At 35.6% G+C, this 23,527-nt stretch overlaps 1 long non-coding RNA gene across 1 annotated transcript in view; it reads right to left on the bottom strand.

The window, feature by feature from the left end:
• Positions 1-23,527, bottom strand: part of LOC106148370 — a 319,876-nt gene that overhangs the window by 142,545 nt on the left and 153,804 nt on the right. The gene's annotated exons all lie outside the window — the stretch shown is intronic.

The following is a 23,527-nucleotide window of genomic DNA, read 5'->3' as shown; positions in this document are numbered from 1 at the left end:
TTTACTCAATTCTTGTTTACAGAGAACATTTAAAATATAATATATGTTGTAACCCTATGTTTCTATTCTTATTATAATTAAGATTCATGAATTGCTTTGGGGGCTTTAATTCTTTGGAGGAATTGGTAATAGAACAAAATCCAAAGGTAAAATATGAAAAATAAAAATTTAATAAGCCTTAATGAAAGTTAAGCAATGGCAAGAAACTCTCTGAAACAACAGTGCTCCATTAATATGCTTGCATTAGTATATTTTGTATAAAATATACCAGAGGCCAGTTAACATTATGAAGTATAGGGGTTTGTTAGCTCACAATTTTGAAGCTGAAAGACCAAAGAGCATTGCACAGGTTCTTGTAAGGGCTCTCCTTGGCTGTATCAGCTCATGGTAGCTGGCAACAGAGGGGCATCTGTGTGAGGGAGAGATCCCATAATCCCTTTCCAGAGCATTTTCTCAGAGATCTCCCACTAAGCTCACTGCTTAAAAGTTCCTTATCACCACTCCACCAGCAAACTGGGGAAAAGCTTCCAACAAATAAATTCTGGGGGGCATGTTTAAAACACGTTCCAATTTTATAGCAAAACTCTGACTGACATACCCCAAGAAATTTATTTATGTGATTAGAAGCTCTACATATGTGGATTAGTCTAAAGCTTTTCAGCATTCCCTAGCCCAAAACCCATTTTAGAGATACTGAGGGCCATGGTCCATGATTTACACGGAAAAGCTGTCTCTCAAAAAATGGGTGAGTCCATCTGAGTCATCAACAAAGTGAAAGTGTCAGAAAACCAAGGCAGAGACACACTGACACATAATGTCCCCCGTGCTTCAGAGTGAGCAATACATCATTCATCCTCCTGACGACATCATGTACAAACACCACTTCTTCCTTTGTGAAAAGAGAAAAATGTGAGAAATATAATTTTAGTTGCAATGGTGTGGATTTTTTTCTTTGAGAAATTTCTTCCTAGGGTGCCAACGCAGTATTAAACTTTAATGCCACAGCAGTACTCTAATTTCTAAAATTACTTTCAGAAACAGATTAAGGGCACTGCAGGTGGGCAGTGCATTATGACTTCTCTGGTTGCTTAATGAGAGGATAACCATGATGGACGAACGAATCTGGCTAATGGAAAACGTTCTCTTTCACGTTGCTTAGCATCATAATATGAAATAGCACATGATTCAATGTTTTTAAAAAACTATTTTCATTTTAATTTTTAATTATCTGGTGTCTGTCAAAATCTCACAGTTAATTAACTTTTCACACTCACCATCTACATCTACATCGCTTAATTATATGATGTCGTCCTACAATAAAATTGAGCACAACAGTACTGACTGATATCAAAATGTTAGGGCCAACTTCTGTGGCACATTTAATGGATTTTCATAGGAAGAATGGGGAAAAGCCTGACTTTTTAACCATTTGGTGTCAAACAATAAAATTTAAAGCTTAGTGTTTCAGAAATTATAAGATAAAACACACTGTTTTGTTAATTCCTAAACCACAATTATATACACCTAAGAACTTCACTAACTGAACCATAAAGGTATTTTGTTATAGTCACTCATTTCCTCTAAGTTTTTTGAAGACAACTTAAGTTTTAACTTTTGTGTTTCCCCTTACAACACCTAGCCTGTTGTTTTTTATATAGTGAACATTCCTGTTTGTTGAGTGAATATGTTTTTCTAACTACAATTTTAAATGAAAAATATCAGGATTGCTATTCTACTATAAGGAAAACAATGAAGAATTTAGATAAGAAAATGGACTTTTCACATTGTTTTCATGAAATATATGACATACAAAAGATATTAGAACTATTTTACTGAAATTTGTATTTTAAATATCGTCAAACTAAGAAATAGTTTTCAAAATCTCCAAAATCATTTATCTCTAACAATTTCCAAGATGAATGGAAACAGTTATTATCCTGTTATGCAGCAGAAAGGATTCTGGGTTGTGATCATTACCCTTGTTCTGGCTCCATGGGTCTCTGGGAAATCTGTGCCCAAATCTAAAATTCAACACCTATCAGCCACATTTTCATGGTTTGTAAAAAGAAAGAATTTCAGAGCTAAAAGAGACTTGAAGATTGTCGAGGCCAGCAATAGAGTTCTAGTGACATTTCCTATACGAGCTCTACACTGTGGGTGGCCTCAAACTTTACCTTTGCTGGGCTTTGAATTAATCCTGAATTGTAAGTCTAGTGTTGAGCTTTTTACTGAACATCCACAAATTTTTATTTTTATACAAGGTATAAGTTGCATGTTTTAATTTATTTATCTTTTTTTTGTTTTTGTTTTTGGTTTTTTTCTGGTACAAGGAATCGAACTCATGACCTTGCGCTTGCCAGGCAGGCGCTGTGCCACTGACCTAAATCCCCAGCCCCAAGTTGCATGTTTTGTTCTGGGATTACTGGAACCTGATGTTAACAACTTCAATTAATTTATTAGTGGGATTTGTTGAGGCCTCCAATTGTGTGCAAAAAATATAGATATTAATTAATGCTAAAAAATCATATGAACATTGTTGAAGTGGGGCAAATTTCCAGCATTACATATATTGATAAATGCTTTGCATGATAAAAGTTTACTTTTTGATGCCTTTGGGTTATATAGTAATGTTCTTCTATTTTTGACATTTAATGAGAATTACCATTAGTTTTGCTATTATCATTTCGCCTGAAGCTGGACCTATCTTTCAGCATACAAGAATGGCTGTTTATCCACATGCATTTATACCAAATTTTTAACCAAAAATATGACAGACATATTCTCTGAGGTTCACATATGTATTTTCCACACTACTTTTGATAAAATAGGCCTGTTTTTAATTCCCTGAAATATACTTCATTGGTTGCATGCAATGATTTTGCATGATTTACATAGTTTGGAATATACTATTTTTAAAACAATAAAGTTTCTTTAAGCTTCTAGTTCATTGTTCTAAAGTGTAAACAAAAGAGGTAAATAATATTGGCTTTTAAAAATTATATAAAATTTGTTTAATAATAAATTACTATAATTTTTAAAAAAATTATTAGTATATATTTGCAGTACATACTGTTTACATTCTTTATGAGGTACTGCTACATGTATATAACACATCTTAATTCCTTTTAATGCCCTTTCCCTCTCCCCCTTATCTCTTGATCCCCTTCCCATTTGAGAAAGGTCTATCTCCTTCTTTCTTATTATCGATCTTATTTTTTGCTTTTTATTTATATTTTGGGTTTCTCATATAAGATAATCCATGAGCCATTTAAGCTTGCATGTTTGATTTCACTTAACATTATGCTCTCAGAGTGTTTTAAATTTTCTACAATAGTTTGTTGCATTTTTTGCTCTCCCCATTTAAGCACAGAGCAAATTTCACTTGAATATAGGAGCAAGTGTTATTGACTGAGTCATATGTCTTCTCCTCAGTCTAAGAGTGCTATGTCTACAAGAAAAGGATAAAGTGAAAGCAAAGTGATACTCGATGGAGAGACCGTTCTATAAAGCTACTATCCTGGCTAGTATTCACCACTGTTGTGATAAAGGGATTGGCAGGTAATATGGGTTAGCCAGAAAAATCATCCAAGTGCATTGCTCTTCCTCTGTGTGACTGGAGATGTGAAGAAATCTTTTTTGATGTTCTTGTGGGTGACAATTTGACATCCAGTTGTGGATGACAAGGGAGCCCCATCACATTGCTGTCAAGAAAGCATTTGTGCCAAGGACAAATTTGATTTTTCTATTTTAGATTCATTTGATTTTTCTATTTTAGATTCCTGAAACAGGCTGGTTCTATCTTTGAATCTACATACTACTTTTAAAGCAGGCTTACAAATATGCACCACAACAATAAACAATACAATAAACCAAAAGAGACAGATTTTTCACTCAGATGACAGAATAAAGGGTTAACATTCTATGAAAATCTATCATTTTCTGATATTATAAAACATTGTGAATTGTTCCACTTCTCTTTCCTAATGTGATTTCAGTTGTATCTTTTCTGTCAAGTTATAACTATAACTAAAACACCAAACCAATTTTAGGTATGGTGAAAGATATAAGAATAAAATTAAAATGTTACATATATTCATTTGGAGAGAAATGATTTTCTTCTTTTGAGATTTCTTTGCTTTCCCTGAGCAAATGAACTAACCCTAAAGTAGTACTGGTCTTCATTAGCTAATATTTAGTAAATATGATATATTAAAAACAATATATCCCTATAAGAATCCCTTCACAAGCACATGGGACTTATCAGATAACACTCAGGAAAAAGATAAATAATACTGGATTCTTCTGGGATGTGTTAACAGCAAGGGCATTTGAAACTTACATCAAAGCCATATTTCCACCAGTAAATACCTGAAAAGCTTTGTATAAACAGTATTTTTAGGGGATAGGAGTGTAGTTCAGCGACTCAGTGCCTGGTTGGCAAATGCAAGGTTCTGAGTTCAATTCCCAGTATCAAACACACAAAAATAATATTTTTGGTCGCATTTTTCCCAACAGTGAATTGAAATGAGAAATATCATGCTATCCTATCTTACAGTATGTACTATAACCTAAAGAGAATGACACAAAACTAAAAAGCTGAAGTCTTAGGCAAGAGGAAATGTACTTCATGAAATTTTATTATAAAGATGTGAGCAGTAAATTCAAATAAAATGGATAAAAGTAGTTATAAAGTAACCCAGATCCCAGGAGTAAAACTTTTATGAATTTTAACAGTCTTATTGGTATAACTGACTCATGTGTGCTTAAATTGATCATATGCTTCAAATCTTATAACCCATACATAGTAAGAGAACACTGAGAGCTTTTAATGAGCTTAAAATGTCTCAAAAGTAAACATATGCAAAATTTCCTTCGTTTGTTAACCAGACATTTCCATTTTGTACAAAGCCACTACCATTGTTGGATCTCAGATCTTCATTTTATTTGCACAGCTTATATAATAAATATCAGATAGCACTAAATTCTCTCTTCCTGGTTTACTTCCTCTAAGTCCAATTCATACTGACACCAGAGTGACACTCTAAAGTACAGACATGAGTCGGGTGTGGTGGTGCAAGCCTATATCTCAGCACTTGGGAGGCTGAGGCAAGGGGATCCTTGCAAATTTAAGAACAGCCTGGGCTACCGTGTGAGCTGAAGACCAGCCTGAACTACATGGTGAGACCCTGCCTCAAAAAGACCAAAAAAAAATAACATAAAATAAAGTACAGACATAACCATCTTCTTTCCCTGCTTAAATTTTCAGTGGCTTCACACTGTTTCCCCAGTTTTCTTACGACACACAGACATCTGTGTCCTCACACCTGGGCGTGTCTCTCGTCTTCCTCTCTTCACACAGAGCCACACAAGCTCTGAGCTTCTGCAGAAACAAAGTGTGGAGAGTTCCCATAAAGCTGCCGCACGTCCACTTCTGGGCTTTTCCCCAGCCCTGGGGTTTTTTGCAGTTCCGGTGGACTTCGGTCACCTCCCTTTTTGTTTTAAGAACCACTGAAGATACAAGTTTCTGCAGAGCCTCTCTAGGGGCCTGTGAGTTCAGACAAACATGCCTTCTGTGCATTCCTATGCATGGCATGCCCACTGTTATCACTGTATTTAGCACAGTGTGATATTACTGTATTTATTGCATAGTTGGCTCTCCCACCACCATGATCAATTCATCTTGTTATTTTGGATTCCTAGATTCTGTCATATTATTTATTGACTACATGTTTGTAAGATACCAATGTGAACATTGGTTAGTCATTTTGAGATGCTTTCTAAGAGAAATATCAAAGATGACGTCAGTCCTAATACAATTAAAGTAGCTAAGAAAATAAAATGCTCTTTATCTCTACCCTTGAATTTGTGTTCTGAGCTTGTATAATGATGACTTATCATTTTCTAAATATGGCTTTTACACATTTTCTGTGCATAGTTATACTCTTGTATAACTAGTTCAATCCTATTCTATCTTAAGGCACAGTTTTATAAAACATTTCCTTGTTCATGTTCCATTTTTCTTCTGTGACTATTGTCAAAGAGATACTTGACAAGTGTTTTTGAGCTAAGTTGCTTCTACAAAACCTTTCCACAAACACAGTGCACATTTCCTTCATAACTCATTCTGTAAAAACTGTTCTCTACTACTCTAGAACAGATTTCATAGCAATAAAATAAGCCAGGAAAATCTGTGCCTGAAAGAACCTTATATCCTAATAAGAGTAAAAAAGAAAACAACCAACCACAGAAAATAATTTCAGAGAGTGGCAATGCCAGGGAGGAAGCAAGCACGATGCCACTCCAGGGAACAACGGGAGGTCTGTTAAGGTGGATAACAGGAAGCTCTTCCTGGGGAGGTGATGACTGACTGACTGACGTCTGGGCTGAGGAGGATTCCACACGGAAGAAGAAGCCAGAGGAAAGGCCACACGTTAGAAGGACAGGGAGCAGAAAAGACATCCTCAGAGTACTTGCTTTAAGCACCTAGAGAGGTAACAGTATCATCACAATGGGAAAGAACAGGAAAGAACAAACATGGAAACAAAAATTCAGAATTTAGTATGTGGGTAGAATAGCTTGAATTTAATATCCAAGTTCCATAGTATCATGTAAAAGTCTTTGGTATTTTGCTATCCATACTAGACAGAGAGAGACAGACAGACAGACAGAGACAGACAGAGACAGAGGTAAAGGTAGAGAGAGAGATAAATATAGACATTTACCTTTAAAAAGTAGTTCCTATAGTTGTAAAGGACTGGCAAGTACAACATGAGATAGGAGAAGACAGTAGCCGGGAGACATAGGGAAGAGGTACAGTTTAAATCCAAAATCAACCTGGTGGATTAATTCCTTTTTACCACAGCGAGATCAGTCGACTGATCTCCCCTACTCAAATTCCACTAATTTTAGTGTTAATCTCAGGGAATGAAACCCCTTCACAGGAACATCCAGAAAAATATTTGATCAGCTTTCCAAGCAAGATATCCCAGCCAAGCTGACACATAAAGTTAGCCACTGTCTTAGTTATTTCTCTCTCATTGCTGGACAAAATACCTGATGCCCAAAGTTAAGGGAGGAAAGGTTTATTCATCTCACAGTTTGTGGTAGTTTCAGTCCATACTTGGCTGGCTCCAAGGCAGGGTGGTGCAAAGCAGAGGGCAACAGTTCGTGGTGGTAGAAAACAACAAAATAACAACACCAGAAAGGGAGGAGCAGCAGAGAGCAAGCCTCTTGCCCTCCCTTATACTGTATGTAGGCTTCCAGCCCCAGGGTGGGTGTAGCACTCACACCCATAATTCCAGCATTGGACCATGAATCAATAAGAAATTTTAGAAGCCCACCCCATGACTGCATGAGGCTTTGGAACATCTAGACACAAACCATAACAACCACCCTTAGAGGATTGTGAGGATAGTAGAGATTTCCCCTACTTTCAATCTGGATGACTGGGGAAAAAATTTCACTTAAGAATAGACATGATCATTGGAGCTGGAGCCCAGTGAGGAGAAATTAATAAAAACAAAGATCAGAGACTGATATATAAATAGGAAGTAACTGAGTTGCATTACAGTTGTAAAATTGATATCATTCTGCTATCATGTTTAAATACAGGTCCACAGATAATTTATATTTTATAAAGAGCAAAATATGTGTTTACAGATTTATCATGTTTAAAATTCCAAACATTTAGCTATAGTGTTTTGTGCATAACTCTACCAGCACCTATTAACTGTATTGCAATGGTTTTCCTGTGATTTCTTTCTCTCCTCAATAGATGCAAGGGAGATACTCTATTATTCTGTATGTATCCAGGCATTGTTGGTGCTAAACAGAAGCTGTGGCATGAAGTCTCATTAAAAGTAAAAAATTTCCAGATTTTATGCCATTCCCTCAGAGCAAAAGATGATAAACCTGGATAGTTCACCATCCTGAGTATGACTAAAGGTAGAATAAATATTAGAAATCAACATTCAGTAGTAGTAAAATCAAGAATACTCTTTGCTCTCAAAAATTGTTTGGGATTAGTAATATTTTTCTATAGATGTTAAACATAGACCGCCACAAAGGAGCCCATTTAAAAAAAAAAAAAATCATGTCTTTACCTTTGCTCTTTAAAACAGTCAGGCAAAAGGAAAATAATTTGAGCTTTTCACTTTGTGCAAGTCACATTTCACTGTAAGTACAGAGCAGATTTTGCCGGTGAAAAATGACATTAAATGTGTCATTCACTGTTCAGTAGCAATGACCTAGTTACATCTAAACATTCTGTGTTAGAAAACTTTATGCCTAATAAAATATGCAAGAAGCTTGTCTGATTCAGAAACCCTGGGATCCTGAAAATGCATTCTGTGACAGGCACCAGACAGCCAGTCATCACTGAGGCTGTGACAAGGACGTCAAAGGTAATGTCGAAGGTGTCAAAAGATAGTTCAGAGCACAGTACTTGGGACTCTCTGCGGTGACACTCCCAGCCCCACTCAGCTTCATCAGAAGGTAATTTCCTCAAGGAGTTGTAAACTTAAATAGGAACATTAAAAATTTAATTTTACATTTACAACATGAAATTCTTTCTTGCCATTTCAGTATTTGGCTGTCTCTGCACAATGAAGGACCTAATTTCTTTCAGTAGCACGAAAGTTAAATAAAATAGTATTCAATTATTTTTAAACTGAAATGATCCTAATGCTGTGTACATTTACTTTTAGGAAAATGTTTTTAATTTCTCTTTGATGTATAGTGTGTTTCTTCCTTTAATACGATTTAAAATGCTGTATTCTTATTTTAACCTTGTATAAACACTTTGTGGCTAATCTTGTATATAAAATTCATGTCTAAGAATTAGTGTCTGTGTGAGAGAAAGAAAAGCGTGTAAAAGCTGGCAACATTCTACCTCTCAGTAATGATAAGAGTTTACATTTATTTAGTAGTCACTGAACTATACAAAGATCTTTACTTCATTATTTAGCTACTTTTAAAATTCAGTGATATGGGCACTAATGTCATCCACATTTGAAAAACTGAAAGGATTTATTAAGGTGAGTTTGCTGAGGATCAGATGGTGAGGCATGGGTCTGACCCTGGCTATCCCTAGCAGGAGAGTTCCTACTCTAAATTGTTTTGCAAGGGAATGAGCTGACATAAAAATAAAAACCAGACATGCCTACCTTTCTTGACTGATTATGTAATAAGAAGAAGGATTATAAGTCTTCCGTCCAGCTAAAATAATCAGACTTATTCTAAATGAGTACTGTAACCATGAAAGCTCCATCCTATCTACCCACCGTGCTTTGATGGTGGCATAACAGATAACTTCAGCCCATTTGTTTTCTTGCTTTAAATATTTACTGGAAACGTTTCTGTGATCTTGCTATGCCACTGTGAACTAGAATTCTTTTTTGTTTTCTCCAGTATCGGGAATTGAACATGCAAGCTCGCGCTTACAGGGCAGGCACTGTGCCTCTCAGCCATAACCCGGACCCCTAGGGCTCCTACTTTAAAAGGAGCACACAAATAAACAGGTTCTCCTGCTTACCTTGCTTAATGTAAATGGTGGGAAGAGAATGCAGCACCCTCCTTTCTGAGTAAGGCTGACAGGCCACATCATTTCTGAGTAACAAAAGCTTAGAAAAGTAGAATTTAACTCAACCTTGACCAGGTGATGCCATTTCGGGGGGAAAAAAAAAATGAAAAAAGAAACTTTAGCTCCATCTATCAAGCAACCTGGCTTTGTCCCTTTCAGGGCAGTCACCCTAACCCAGGCCTCCTAAACCTAGAGCTCTGTATAGAACCTTGAGCACTCCGGCTGGGAGTGACTCCTGGACTTACAACCTGTGGTCACCGGAGGCAATAACACTTTCACTTTAAATTTTCTCATGACTGGTTATCATGTTGGTTTCCCTATGGTCTTCTTTGGCGTAACATAAATGCCAGTATTATACAATGCATGCATATATCAAAACCCAAAATGGTACCCCATAAATATGTACAATTTTTACAAGTCAATTTTTTAAGAAATCTGGTTGTGCTAGAAATTTATTAACACAGAATACTACAAGCTCTACAACAAAAAATGGACAGTGAAAGACAAATTTTGAAGGTTGCCACAGAAAAGGAAATGTCCAAGCAACTACACAATTTGTTAAAATCTATCAGAATGAGAGTTTTGTTCCTGAGGCCCTCCACTTATCTTTGGAAAATAATGAAAACCAATTAAATTTTTATTTCATAATGAACAGATAAAGCTAAAGTGTTATGCCACTTGCTTTCTTTCTGTTGAATGACCGCAGTTGCTCTAGAGAACTTGTTCTGTAACAGTAAAATTTTTAAAAGTTTCAACTTCTAAAATGTGTGAAACCCTGTGCTGCATTATGTCTGATGTCAAACTAAGAATTAAAAGGTAAAAGAATGAAAAACTTTTATCCATTGACTTATAATACAGACTCTACATTCACCTTTGCTTCACATAAAGCAAGAATAATATTTAGTTTTCACAAATCATGAAGCTATCTTTGAATTGTGACAACATTCTTTTAAAAATTATTTACTAACAAGTAAGCTAAACTTGCTTTATACAAGTAACCATTAGACAATCATATATTTAATTGGGATGCAGTCAATATATGTCATGACTTTATATAACAATTATTAAAACTAACTGCATAAGTCAACAAAATAAAAAATTCTGTAAACATAATCAAGTGAAACCAAGTTCAAAATCAGCATTATAGACTATGATAAAACTGTAATAACATCATTACAATTTGCCAGGCATGCTAAATAAAATATTTAACAACAATAATGACTAATGTTTGCTGAGAATTTGATATATACAGTCACAGGTGTAAGCATTGTTTGCATAAATTAATTTAACATTAGAAAATTCTTCTCTTTGATAACTTTGTGAGGGAGAGGAAATGAAAATTATTTAGAGTCATATGTTTTCATACTTTTATTTTTTAAATATAAAACAATAATATATGGAAAATTGAGTCATAATTTTGTGTTTTATAACGCATGAAAACATTATTTCCATAACGTGATTTCACTAGTTACAGCATTGTCAATGTGGAAATCTTTAACTGATTGTGGGCCAATTAATGTAATAGACTCTTCAGTTCTTCTGCTTTAAATTCATTCACTTATCGTTTTATTTGTATTTCTTGGGTGCTTCCTAGGTTACAAACACTGGGAATGAACCCAAGTGGGAATAAAACAGACATTGTAAAACAGATCACCATGAGAGCGAATTTACATTACAATTGTGATAGTTTCACTGCAGGAGAAAACATTTTATTAAGAAAACATTTCTAAAAGACCATTTTGAATGGGAAAGAGGTAGATAAAACCTGGAGAAGGGCGTCTTTAAACACAGCCTTAAAGACTGATGCTGCCAGAACTCAGGGTACGGCTTTCTGGGACGGGGCAATTTTATGATGTGAATCCGTGCTGTCAGAGAGCTCTGTCTTCAAGACATGAACTCATCAGTGTGATTAAGGCCTGAGAAGTGGCTGCAGAGGGAGGCAGGAGTCAGAGCCTGTGTGTTTTATCAACTCTGTGAAATAGAGCTTAAGTGCAATGGGAAAATACTGGAAGGATTTTATGAAAAAGAGTGACAGGATTTAAATTACATCTATAAGAAATCTACCCTTCTGACACCCTGGACTCGATTCTCCCTCTCTCTCTATGGTATTCTAACCTCCATTGCAAAGTAGGAAATATGAGCTTTGCTTAATGCCAGCCCTAAAAGTCTAGAAGGAGGGTTCACCTACATCTAAACCTCTGTGGGTAAAATGTAGAAATTTGACGTAATATTTCCCTGAGTCTTCCCAAATGCCATCTAAAGAAATAGCCCAAGAAGATGCAATAACCTCTCTCACTTGGATTTGCCTACACAACACTGTATCAGGCTGCAGTTGACAACTTAAACCGCTCAGGCAGTATGAATGATCAAGGGAGAGAAGATAAGACTCTACAGGTGGTGTTAGATAAGAGCAATGCAGTTTCAGAAGAAAGAAAGAAATGAAAACTCTGGGCCATGAACTTAAGCGCTCCAAAGTTGCCTCGTGTTCTAAACTTTGAAATAGCAAGAGTCTGCTTGCCATTTTATGCTCTACAATAGAGTTATGACAATACTTATAACTGTATTAGTATTAGTTATGACAATAGTTGTAACTGCTGGTGCTCCGGAACTCTCAGTGGCCTCACATATTAGTTCTCTGCCCAACTCAAGGATGAAATGTTCTCCTCAGTTAGACAGCGCTCCACCCAATGGTGAATCAGTAACAACTCTTTGCAATGTCTGGCTCTGTTGGTATGAAAATGTGTCTTCCAGGATCTCCATGCTCACCTGTCTAAAACCTCAGAAGCAACCTGGGCACCTGTGAAGGAGGCACAGGACTAGAATCTTCTCACAACCCCGGCTAGACCTCAGTTACTGTTAAATGCAAGGCAGTCTGGGGTACACAGTCTAGCTGTGGTCCCAGGAAGATGTAGAGTGGGTGGATGAGAGGATAGACTGTCTCTAGCATGTCAGGGTGCTGCAGGACCTAAGTTCCGAAAATCTGCATTGCAGAGGACCCAAATTAGGACAAAGAGATCCAGATCTCTGTAGAAAAATGATTACCAAAAGGCAAATACACCAAACAAAAAACACATAATCATATAAATGCTTTAATTGTCTGCATTATATACAGGGTTAAAATTCTCCTTTTGCCTTCCTCAAATTACTACCTTTCCCACAAAACCAACCCCCTCCATTTATTTATTTATTTATTTATTTTGTCTTTTTGAGACAGAGTCTCACTATGCAGTTCAGGCTGGCCTTGAGCTCACTTCATAGCCCAGGCTGGTCTCGAACTCACAATGATCCTCCTGCCTCAGCCTCCTGAGTGCTGGGATTACAGGTGTGTGCCACCACACCTGGCAACGCCCTCTATTTAACATGTATCTGTATAATTAGAACATTTTCCAGATATGAAAAAGATCTTTTAATTAATTCAATTATTGGCCATAAAAATTTACATTTTATGGAAATATGCATGATTTAGAATTAATGAGAAGTCCAACAAAAATGAATATATGCATATTTGAAAACACAGTAAAAAAGGGTACATACCCTTCCCATCCCCACCCTTTCCAGCTCCCTCAGTCCCTTATGAAAAAAAGAATTAAGATATGTTATGTACACGTACCAGCTCCCCACAAGGAATGTAATCATTATATTCTGCAAGCATGTACTAATAAAAAAAATTTTAAAATAAAATTAACAAAAGAGAAATTATTAGATTTTATTGGCTCCAAAATGATTACTTTGAAAAAAATTGGGGCAGGGCTGGGTACGTTACATATAGTTAAATGTTTTCTATTTTTTTTTCTTGATGATTATCCTCCTTGGTTAGCACAAAAAGTTTCTGGTTCATCATTTCAGTTTGTCAAGAAAAAAATTACTGAACTATCACTCATCAAAGTAGAGTACTGACTGGACACAGACCAGAGAGTAAACCAAGTGACTGATTAGAAAGCTATGACATTTGCCTAAGTGTGACAAGAGGTTGAACCATTTATCAGCATCTGGAAAGATAAGGATAGATTGATGGCTTAAAGTCACAGAACGCTTTGTGATGGGGTGGACAGTTCCGTGGAAGGCAGCACAGAAAACAGGGAGAGGAAGACATCAAACACAAACCCTCAGTGCTCAGCATGAGCACCTGGATAAATAAAGCTTCCACTAACTGAAATGCAACAAATGAACAGGTAAAGAAAATACAGGAGAAAGTCTAAGAGTTAGAATCAGGGCATACTAAATTTGAGATACCGGTACATTCCACAGCTAAGAAAGGCAGACGAAGAATTACACCGTGAGCTGGGGCTCTGAAGATTTGAGTCACATGGAGAAATATAAACATTCCTTGGCATATAAATAGTGTTTAATATTAAGAGACTAACTACAAGGCTAAGAAACAGGTGGATAAGTATAGTACTGAGCCACAAGGACATCAATATGTAGGAGTTATATAAATTAGAAGAACATAACTGACAGAGATGTAGTCAGAAAATCAAGAGGGATCCATCCTTTCATGTTCATTTCAGCATTTTTCATAATATCTAAGAAACAGAAGCCACCACAAGTCCATGTCAGAGAAAAAATGCAACATATACATGATGGAATCATATGAGCTTTAAAAGAAGGCAATTCTGTCATTTGTGACATGGATGAAAAAGAAGGATACTAAGCCAAAAAAAATCAGGGACAGAGGAACAAGTACGGCATGGTTCCACTTACAGTGGGATCTACAAATGCACTTACAGAAGGCAACAGTAGAATGGAGATTATCGCAGTAAAGCAGTAAAGTAGAATTATCGCAGTAAAGCAGGTAAGATGATAGATATGCTATTTTGATTTACACTTACATATATATATTAAAATTCTATTATATAAATGTATAAATGTATATAGTTATTATTTCCCAATACAGTTTTTTAAAAGATAAAATGCTGTATACCAAAAGTCAGAAGTAAAATTAAGAGCGTTTAAAAAGGGAAAGTAAATGATGTTCAGCATTTCTGAGAGGAAGATTGAGAAATGAAACCATTCACTCAACAGATATTTAGTGTCTGAGAACACAAAGCGCCCCCTCGGCACTATTTCTGTAGAAGGCAGCCAGACAAACTCTGCACCCTCATGGACTTAAACTACATTGAGAACCATCAAAACCATAGAGGACCTCAGGAGAAGCAGCCTGGGTGAAGTGGGAGGTATGGAATCCAGTAGGGAGTAAGTTGAAGTCAGAAGTGGAAAGAAGGAAGTCATAGAGCAGACAGGGAGGCACAAATACACGATTATTTGGAGAAATTTGCCTTCAACTGAGCGGAGACTGACAGGGCAGCAGTCACAGGGAGGAGATTTAAATTTACACTTTACATGGATGATATTCTGATGTTTGAAGACTTATAGGAAAGAAAAACTGGAAAGGGAGAGATCAAGGAAATAGTTTTTTAAAAATTAGTGAAGCCAAGTCCCTGGGAAGAAAAATATTATTAGAGTGTCTGGTGATACTTGGCCTCCTTTCAGAGTAACTAAGAATTTGAAAGATTCTCATGATGACCACAGTGATGGGAACAATGGGAAACAAAGAGGAGGAAGGAAAAGAGAGAGAATAACAATAACAAAAGCGACAACTGTAGCAATCCTTAGCATTTATTAACTATTCGCAGTGTCCTTAGCACCATGCAAAGCTAATAGCAAAAATTCTCTTATTTTGTCATCATAATAGCTATATAAAGTGCCATTATCTTCCCAATTTAACAAAGGAAAAAAAATATTGTAAGATCAACCCGCCAGTATGTGGCAAATCAACTTTGAAAGTGCCAGTGATTCTGTCTTTTGAGCCTGGACTCTGAACTATTTAAAGATATTTTTCTACATTTTTATCTTTCTGGGAATTTTACCAGATTTATTACTTTTGAACATGTATGCTTTGCTACTTTACATGTTTTAGAGCAGAAGGGGAAGCACAGACACCTGTCTTTCAATATTTTATGTCATGCTTCTGGGTGTTATTTTATCCCTGGGGAGAAATATATACCAATAGATTGAGCATCCCTAATCAGAAAATCTGAAACCCAAATAGTCCAAATTGCAAAACTTTGTGACATGATGATGCAAGCAGAAAATTCCACATCTGACTTCATGTGGCAGGTTGCAGTCAAGATGCAGACAGGCTAAAAATATTGTATAAAATGGCTGGGATGCCCGTTATAACTGTGGGTATACTGTGCACCTGCAACTTGAGAGAATTTCACGTTCAGACTTCAGTTCCATCCCTATGATCCCTCTTTACACATGTGTGATTCTTCCAAAATCAGAAACACTTCTGGTCTCAAGCATTTCAGTAAGAGATGCTCATGTTACACATGTACATTTTCATAGCAGTGCCTTGAGAGACGAGATGGAAAAAAGCCAAAAAAGTCACTAAATGCTAATGGCAAAATTACAAGCGTGTATAATATGCTGTGTATGATACATGTGTGCACATATATGTGAGAATTTTATTTATGTAGAATTCCCTATCATAAGTAATTTAGTTCTTCACTCATATAAACTTTCAATAACGTCTTTCATCACTTTTTTGGGGCATTTACTTTAAAATTTCTACATAACACATTCTCTGCAAGAAACAAGAAAGGTATATCAATAATATAAACAATAATTAGATAATGTAGACATATGCTACAATAATAATAGACATATGCTACAATAATATAGACATATGCTACAATTGTATCAAAATATTTTAATGAGAAAATTAAAGCAAATTTCAAAAAATGAAAGGGTATATATATTTTATATGAGATACCTATTAAGTCCAATAGTTTTATATTATCGTTAAATGTTATTCTCAAAAAAAAGTTATTCTCTGATCTGTTCTATCAATGTAAGTAACTTAGAAGTTGAAATGTTTGAATGATGATCATCAAGAATATTATGAATTGTAATATAATTTGGGGTCCTGAAACTTCAAGCAAAATGTATGTAACTTTCATCCTAATAAGAAGTAATTTTTAATCATCAGTACTAATAAATATATACTAAAAAGAATATTCACTAAATATATGTGAATAAGCCTGAGATAATAATTCATTAATTGTAATTGTATGATATGCTCTTACATTTTTTAAAAATTTATTTTAAAAATAAAAGGAGGAAAACATATTAACAAACAAACATCCATTTACAAAATAGCATAAGAGGGGCTGGGGATTTAGCTCAGCGGCAAAAGCGCCTGCCTGGCAAGCGCAAGGTCATGAGTTCGGTTCCCGGTACCGGAGAAAAACAAAAAAAAAAAACAACAACAAAACAAAATAGCATAAGAACAATTCAAGCAATACAGAGTTACAAACAAAGTGGTAGGACATTAACAATGCTTGTTGTATTACGTATTGATATCTTCAAAGTTTTTTCTCAGGAAAACAAATAAAGACATGCAAGATTGATCAAATAAGTAATCATTAACTGTTCCTTTCAGTAAAGTGGTAGAAATCAGTAGTACAACTATGTTAGCTACCCCATATATACATACGTACATAATTTCCCCTTCTTTCTTTTTGCTCTTACATTTAAAATTGTGTGAATTAAAACTAAATGTAAAATAAAGCAAAATAACTAAAGGAGTTGTAAATATATATAAAGAAAATCTGATGTATATGGTAAAATCAATCCTTTAAGAGAAATACTGTGATGTCACTGAGCTTTAAGCAATGTAGAGTGACTCTGCCTGTAGATTAGTACTTTCCTACCCGTTTGTCTTTACCACTCCCAAGAGCGCTGTGGTCAGATCTTGGTAATAGTATTCTCCAGGGTTAGGAAACTGATGGAGGGTTGGGAGAGCTCTTAGTATCTTGACACTAGCAATGAGTTCATTTAAATGAACCTGGTATGACTTTAGGTTTTTCTGGAATTATTCAAACACTTGATGAAAGTAAAAACATATGTTTTGTGTCACTTCCTAGTGATACAGTAGTTATCCTACTCAATTTTGCATATTGTAGCATTACAAATGATTAAGCCTGAAGCAGAGCTCTTTTGAAGTTCATTTACAAGGCTAAGGTCATTTTTATTCAGAGGAAAAGGTAACTAAGAGAATATCAAAGGTAAAAATTTGAATATTTCAGATAGTATGCTTAATAAATAGGAAAATAATATTTTTCAATAAGTGTTGCAAACAAAGAGAAATATATGCACATGAGAAATGAAAGCTGACCCATTCATTCCATATTCAAAATAAATTTTAAATTTGATCATAGACTAAAATGGAAGAGCTAAAATTATGAAGCTGCCAGAGATAATGTAGGATAATACAAAGTTTATCTCATGCTTGAAATTTAAATAAGAAGCCCTGATTTTAAGAAAAAAAACTATTCCCTGGTACATACTTTTTTTTTTCTTCCCAAATTAAACACCACAAGATCTATGGCTATACGAAGATAGGATGGATGCCATGAGTAGACCAGAGATTGCTACTAGACTGTATTACGAAATAGGAAGTCTCCAATGACTACAAATGAGGTTGAAATCCAACACTCACAAAGCAAAGGACCTGTGGGAAAGAAATTAATATTTTCCTCCATTAAAGTCTCTAAAACACAAGAACACGGCCCAGACATGGCTATGAAGAGTGGTGGGTCGGTCTGAGGAAACAGCAACTGAAGAACCCCTGCAAAACATCAGGTACTATATACCAAATATCACATGTGTCCGCAGTGTGATTTGTCTACTTGTTTATAACTACAGTCCTGCCCTCTCGATCCTGCTTCTAGAGCTCAGACAACTGAGATAAGTTGAGTTTCTTAGGCTTTGCGTCATGTCTGGTTTGGGTTCTTCTGGTAGGAAACACTGTAGGAAAAGTGGAAGGGGAGATCGTCCACCCTCTGCCTTCCCTCAGTGATACCATGCTTCCATCAGCAAGGTAGTCAGCAGTACATTCCAGAGATGTCAGCAGCCTTTCAAGCACTGCAGAGGATCAGTGGTATAAGGCAGCAGAGAGCCTGATGGCAGAGTTACTCTTAATCTCCGGTTTTCCCCTCTCTTTTTCCATCCCATCATGATAAGAACAGTTTCAGTCAATCCTGTCAAGAATAAAGTTACTTCCACCTCCAACATTACAAAAAAAAAAAAATCTTTTCAAATGAATTTTTTGTATTTGCTTAAAATTCTCAGAATGGTTTTGATTTCCTGCGTGGATGGTGACTGACACACTGAGAGACTTTTCACAAAAGGTTACACTTGAGAATATGGAAAACAAAGAATAGACGGTGATGTTTTAGTTTAGCTGACGTGACACTTTAGTTTAGTATAACGGGTTGGGTGAGAGGGAAAGCCTCAGTACCACAGTGACGACTTCTACTTCTTTCTTTGGCTCAGGAGAATCTTCATTTCCTACTTTGAGATCAGATGGGAAATGCAGTGGAATAAAAACAAAACAGTTGATGGAGTCATTTCCAGTGACCATTATTGTGTAGTTCGATCATTTTAAAATCAGTACTAATAACTGAGCTGTTAAGAGATTTAAATGAACTGTCACTGATATGGTATTTGCCACAAGCCTTAAAATAAAGGCATGGTACTGTTAGGAAAAATCCCAGTAGTGATGGCCACTCAAGCTTTGGGGTGGTGGCCACTAAGATTTTGGGGTGGTGGCCACTCAGACCTCTAACCTGCAGAACTGTCAGGTGATAAATGGATATTTTTAACCTACCAAATGTATTATAATCTGTTACATACAGTCCTAACAACCTCCTTTCTGTTCAACCTGCAATCATCTTGCACTTGTATATATGCAGTCCATTTTTTAGTATAAATGAAGTTTCCTCCCAAAACCTACACTTACAATGCAAATTCATTTTCTTGACTTTCCATTATCCTCAAGAAAATGTTGTTTTTAAATGCCCAGTAAGGCATAATAATAAAATGCCTGGCTAAGATCAAATATCTCGTATATGACAGACTTACATCCAAATTGCAGCTCTACCATAGTACTGTGTCACTGGACAAGACACCTCAAATTATGGTCTTTAGATTTTTTTGTCAGTTTAGAAGACAAGTCAAAAAATTATGGATCATGGGCAATTTCTCTGCAAGGTCTTTCTATGATGTAAAAAAGATTCAGTGTATTTTTAAAACATAGTGTCTTTTCTAATGCACTTAAATTGTAAGATATTATTGCCTATAATGTGGGGCATATATTTTATGGTGCACTATAATCCCCATTGCTTCCTCTTTCATGTTCCTTAGTCACATTTTCCCTATTACTACCTAACTCTTAAAACTTGCCTTTGCTCTATCAGATCAAGAAGTTCAGATGATAACATAGCACGAGAGAGGAAAAGTAAGATGTGATCAGTTTGTGGAGGAAAAGTTGAGGGTAAGCGGCAATATCCAGAGCACTAGAACAAAAGTCAAGACAGTTGACAATGGTCCTAAGGAAGGGTGCAACATTACAGATGATGAATGGTGAGGCTGAAATACACTTTCCTACAGCACCAACATTAAAACAATTTTGAGGTAACGTGCTAGAAGAAGTCCTGACCTATCTTGTTATTCTCTCTACAAAAATCAATGCATTGAAAGTGGTAAAATGTAACGGGAAGTGAACATATACTCAATGAAGAAAGAAAAAATATACTCAGTGGAAAAAAAAAGCAGAGAAAATTATGATTTCTGTTCAGCACTTAGTTCTAATATAAGGTCTACATAATCAAAGATATGTGCACTCAATTTTGCTTGAGGAGAACAAGATAGGAACTATTTCCCAAGAAAAGAACAAATCTGAACTGCATTGAAACGCTCTGAAAAAAGAAATGTGTTTATAAAGATACCAGCCCTGGAACACATAGATGTTATTTTCTTTTTTGGTTTTACTGTTTCTTTCTTGACCTTTATCTAAGAAAGTACGTTAAGCATTAATGCTGGCAGTTGATTCATTTGTTTAGAAATAAAAATATCTTTCAGGAGAAGCTGTCAGGTAGCCAAAGAAAAAATGATGTGCAATTATAGCTCTTTATTCTAAATGTCTTGCAAAATAACATTGTTAAACATTCTTTTGAAACTGAAAGTCTCATTAGTACTTCATTAAATCTCACAATTTAAGGTGAAAGGGGATGAGATTCTAATAAGGAAAAAGAAGAAGAAAGTATGCTTTACAAAATATGGCAGCAGATTGAAAAATAATTATGTGCAAATTTAATTAGTTGGAACCCAATTGCTAAAAAGGAATGATCAAGTTTAGTTAACTTTTCTATTAATAAAGCAAAGTCATTTCTTGGATTAGATTAATTACTGATGAAGAAAAATATTTGAAATTTCATTATCCTGAGCTTAATGATAGAATACAGAGCTCATACCCCGTGTTCTTATAGGTTTGAGAAATAAAAGATTTCAGCTAGGAGCCTTCCATAGCCTTTAATTGATCTACCCTGGAATAAAATAAGACTTTGCCTTAAGGCTAAAGTTTTGAGACATTCTTTAAAGGAGCAATCAAAACATTGATTCTGTGTGGTCATTCATGCATCCATCCATCAAAAGTTCAAGGCTCTGTACTCTATGTTTTGGGTAAAAGCATCAGCTAGCTCTGTTAGGTTTCAAGGATAGCTTATAAGAAGAACATGATTCTTTTGGTTTAAAAAAATGTCATTTTGAAATAATCACCATCACAATATAAAGGCATTGGTAGCAAAGTGACTTGATACCAATGGTGATGAACACTGCCCCATGCGCCTGTGATAGGTTGTTCCCACACTCCCCAAGGGCATTCTACCCCAGACCAGTACAAGGTCTTTTCAAACAGTGCACAAGACAGAGGTATTCTGGGGCAACACTAAGTGGTTTTGGAGTATGCTCATCCCTGGGAAGGCAAACAATTGCGAAATGTGCTGCCAACTATTTAATATTCTTGTTCTTTTTGAATGTCCCAGAATACCTCCACAGAGTAAGTGGAATGCACTCTCCCTAATTCTATACCAGAAAGAGAGCAAAACCAAAAACACAAAAAGAAAGAAAAAGAAAGAAAGAAAGAAATATGAAAACAAACTGAAAATCCTAGACCAAAAAAAAGGAAAGATGGCCTACTTTTGCTTTTTGGCAAGGGGAAGTATTTTATCATAGAGGTCTTGGATTTTTTTTCAGTTTTTTTTTTGTTTGTTTGTTTTGTTTTTTTTTTGTATCTGGATTCAAACTCAGGACCTTGAGCTTGCCAGGCAGGCACTTTTGCCACTGAGCTGTATCCCCGGCCCTAAAGAGTATATTTTAAGAAAAATTTTCGACTGTCAAAAGCGAGGTTCAATGGGCAATCAAAGACTTTATGAAAAATATTTAGACTGCACTAAATTTTCCTGCATACGAAGGAAAATAAAACTTTGATTTTTGAGATGGAAGGGCATACAAAGTGAATTAAGCTTTTGGTACTCAAGAAAGAGTAGAACCACAGAGAAATAGCTCTAGGCAATACAGTTTACTGGAAACAACTAGTGAAAAAAGGCCTTTGCAGGATGGGGAAGAGTCCTAACAGTCTAAGAATTGTGGTGCTGAGTGTTCATATCAAAGTGGGGCTTTTGCCTTTCTGTGTGCTGACATCTCTGCCTTACAAATACAGGAAAGGCCTATAATGTACAATATTTCATTAATGGGGTTGGAGAATAACAGTAGCTGAGTGAAAAGGTAGTAGCCATAGGAATCAAAACAAAACATCACAAAGAGGATAAAGTTAAACAGGTGACCATAGACACCAAGTCATTAGGGAATCTTTGCAAGAAAATAGGGTTCACGCCATTTTATTTAGCTTTTAATAAAAAAAAAAAATCCCCAAAGCTGAGCTGGATGGCACATGCCTGTGATCCCAGCACTCTTGTCGGCTAAGGCAGGAGGACAGCAAGCTCAAGTACAGTCTGGGCAAATTAACAACTTAGCGGGACCCTGTCTCGAAGTAAAGAATAGAAAGACCCGGGAAAGTAGCTCACTACAAAGGCCTTCGATTCATTCTGCAGCAGTGAACTAAAAAAAAGATCTACAAGAAGACTTAGGAATGTGCAGATAATACTGATTTGGGCTGATACACCGGTTACTGCATTTTATAATTTCCTATCAGTTCCTTCTTGATAGGTAAACAATTAGCTTTGTCATACTCATAAGTGAAATAAATCAGACCTGCATGTGTAAACACTGTATTGTCTCACTAGGGTAAGAACCTGAAAGAGTGAATAAAATCTAGGAGGTACAAGAGATATTGTGAAAGGAAAGGAAACTGTTCAGAAGGAAAGAACAGCTGGGATGAGAGAAAAGAGAAAAGAAAGATGGGGAAAAATATGTATATATGTATACACAGGATAGCTAACATAGTTGTACTACTGACTTTTATTGCTCTGTTGAAAGGAACAATTAATGTTTAAGTGTACAATCGATCTTACATGCCTATATCTGTATATCTGAGTATCCAAATTGAAGATATCAATATGTAATACAACAAACATCGTTAATGTCCTATCACCTTGTCTGAAATTCTGTACTGTTAGTTTTGTTTTTGTGTTATTTTCTAACTGTATGTGTGTTTGTTAAGATGTTTTCATTCTTTTATCTTTAAAATTAAAAAAAGTAAAAAATAAAAGAGATTAGCGCTTTTATGACAAAACCTACCATTTGTGCACAAATGTCCCTACCATTTGTCTCAATTCTGGCTTCTATTGAGAAATATCATGATAGTGTTGAAATATATTATTGTTGATAACGTCAAATGCTAACATTAAAATAAAACACTTAGTCATATGCTTATCAGTACTAGTGGCTAAAGAATAATGATTCAAAACCAAAAAGATCCATTAATAAAATAGTAGCTTTTTTGTAATTACTAGTTGCTTCTTATTTTCCAAATCAGTTTTAAAGTTTAAAACACTTTTTTTCATCTCAGTAACCTTCAAATGAAATCTTTCTCAGGCAAGTATGGTAATATATAATATAAAAATATACCTTTTTCTATTATAC

This window comes from Chinchilla lanigera, unplaced genomic scaffold (assembly GCF_000276665.1).
Source record: "Chinchilla lanigera isolate Chin_1 unplaced genomic scaffold, ChiLan1.0 scaffold00002, whole genome shotgun sequence".
Classification (NCBI taxonomy): Eukaryota; Metazoa; Chordata; class Mammalia; order Rodentia; family Chinchillidae; genus Chinchilla; species Chinchilla lanigera.
Note: the sequence above shows the minus strand (reverse complement) of the source record. Positions and strands in the feature narration are given on the sequence as shown.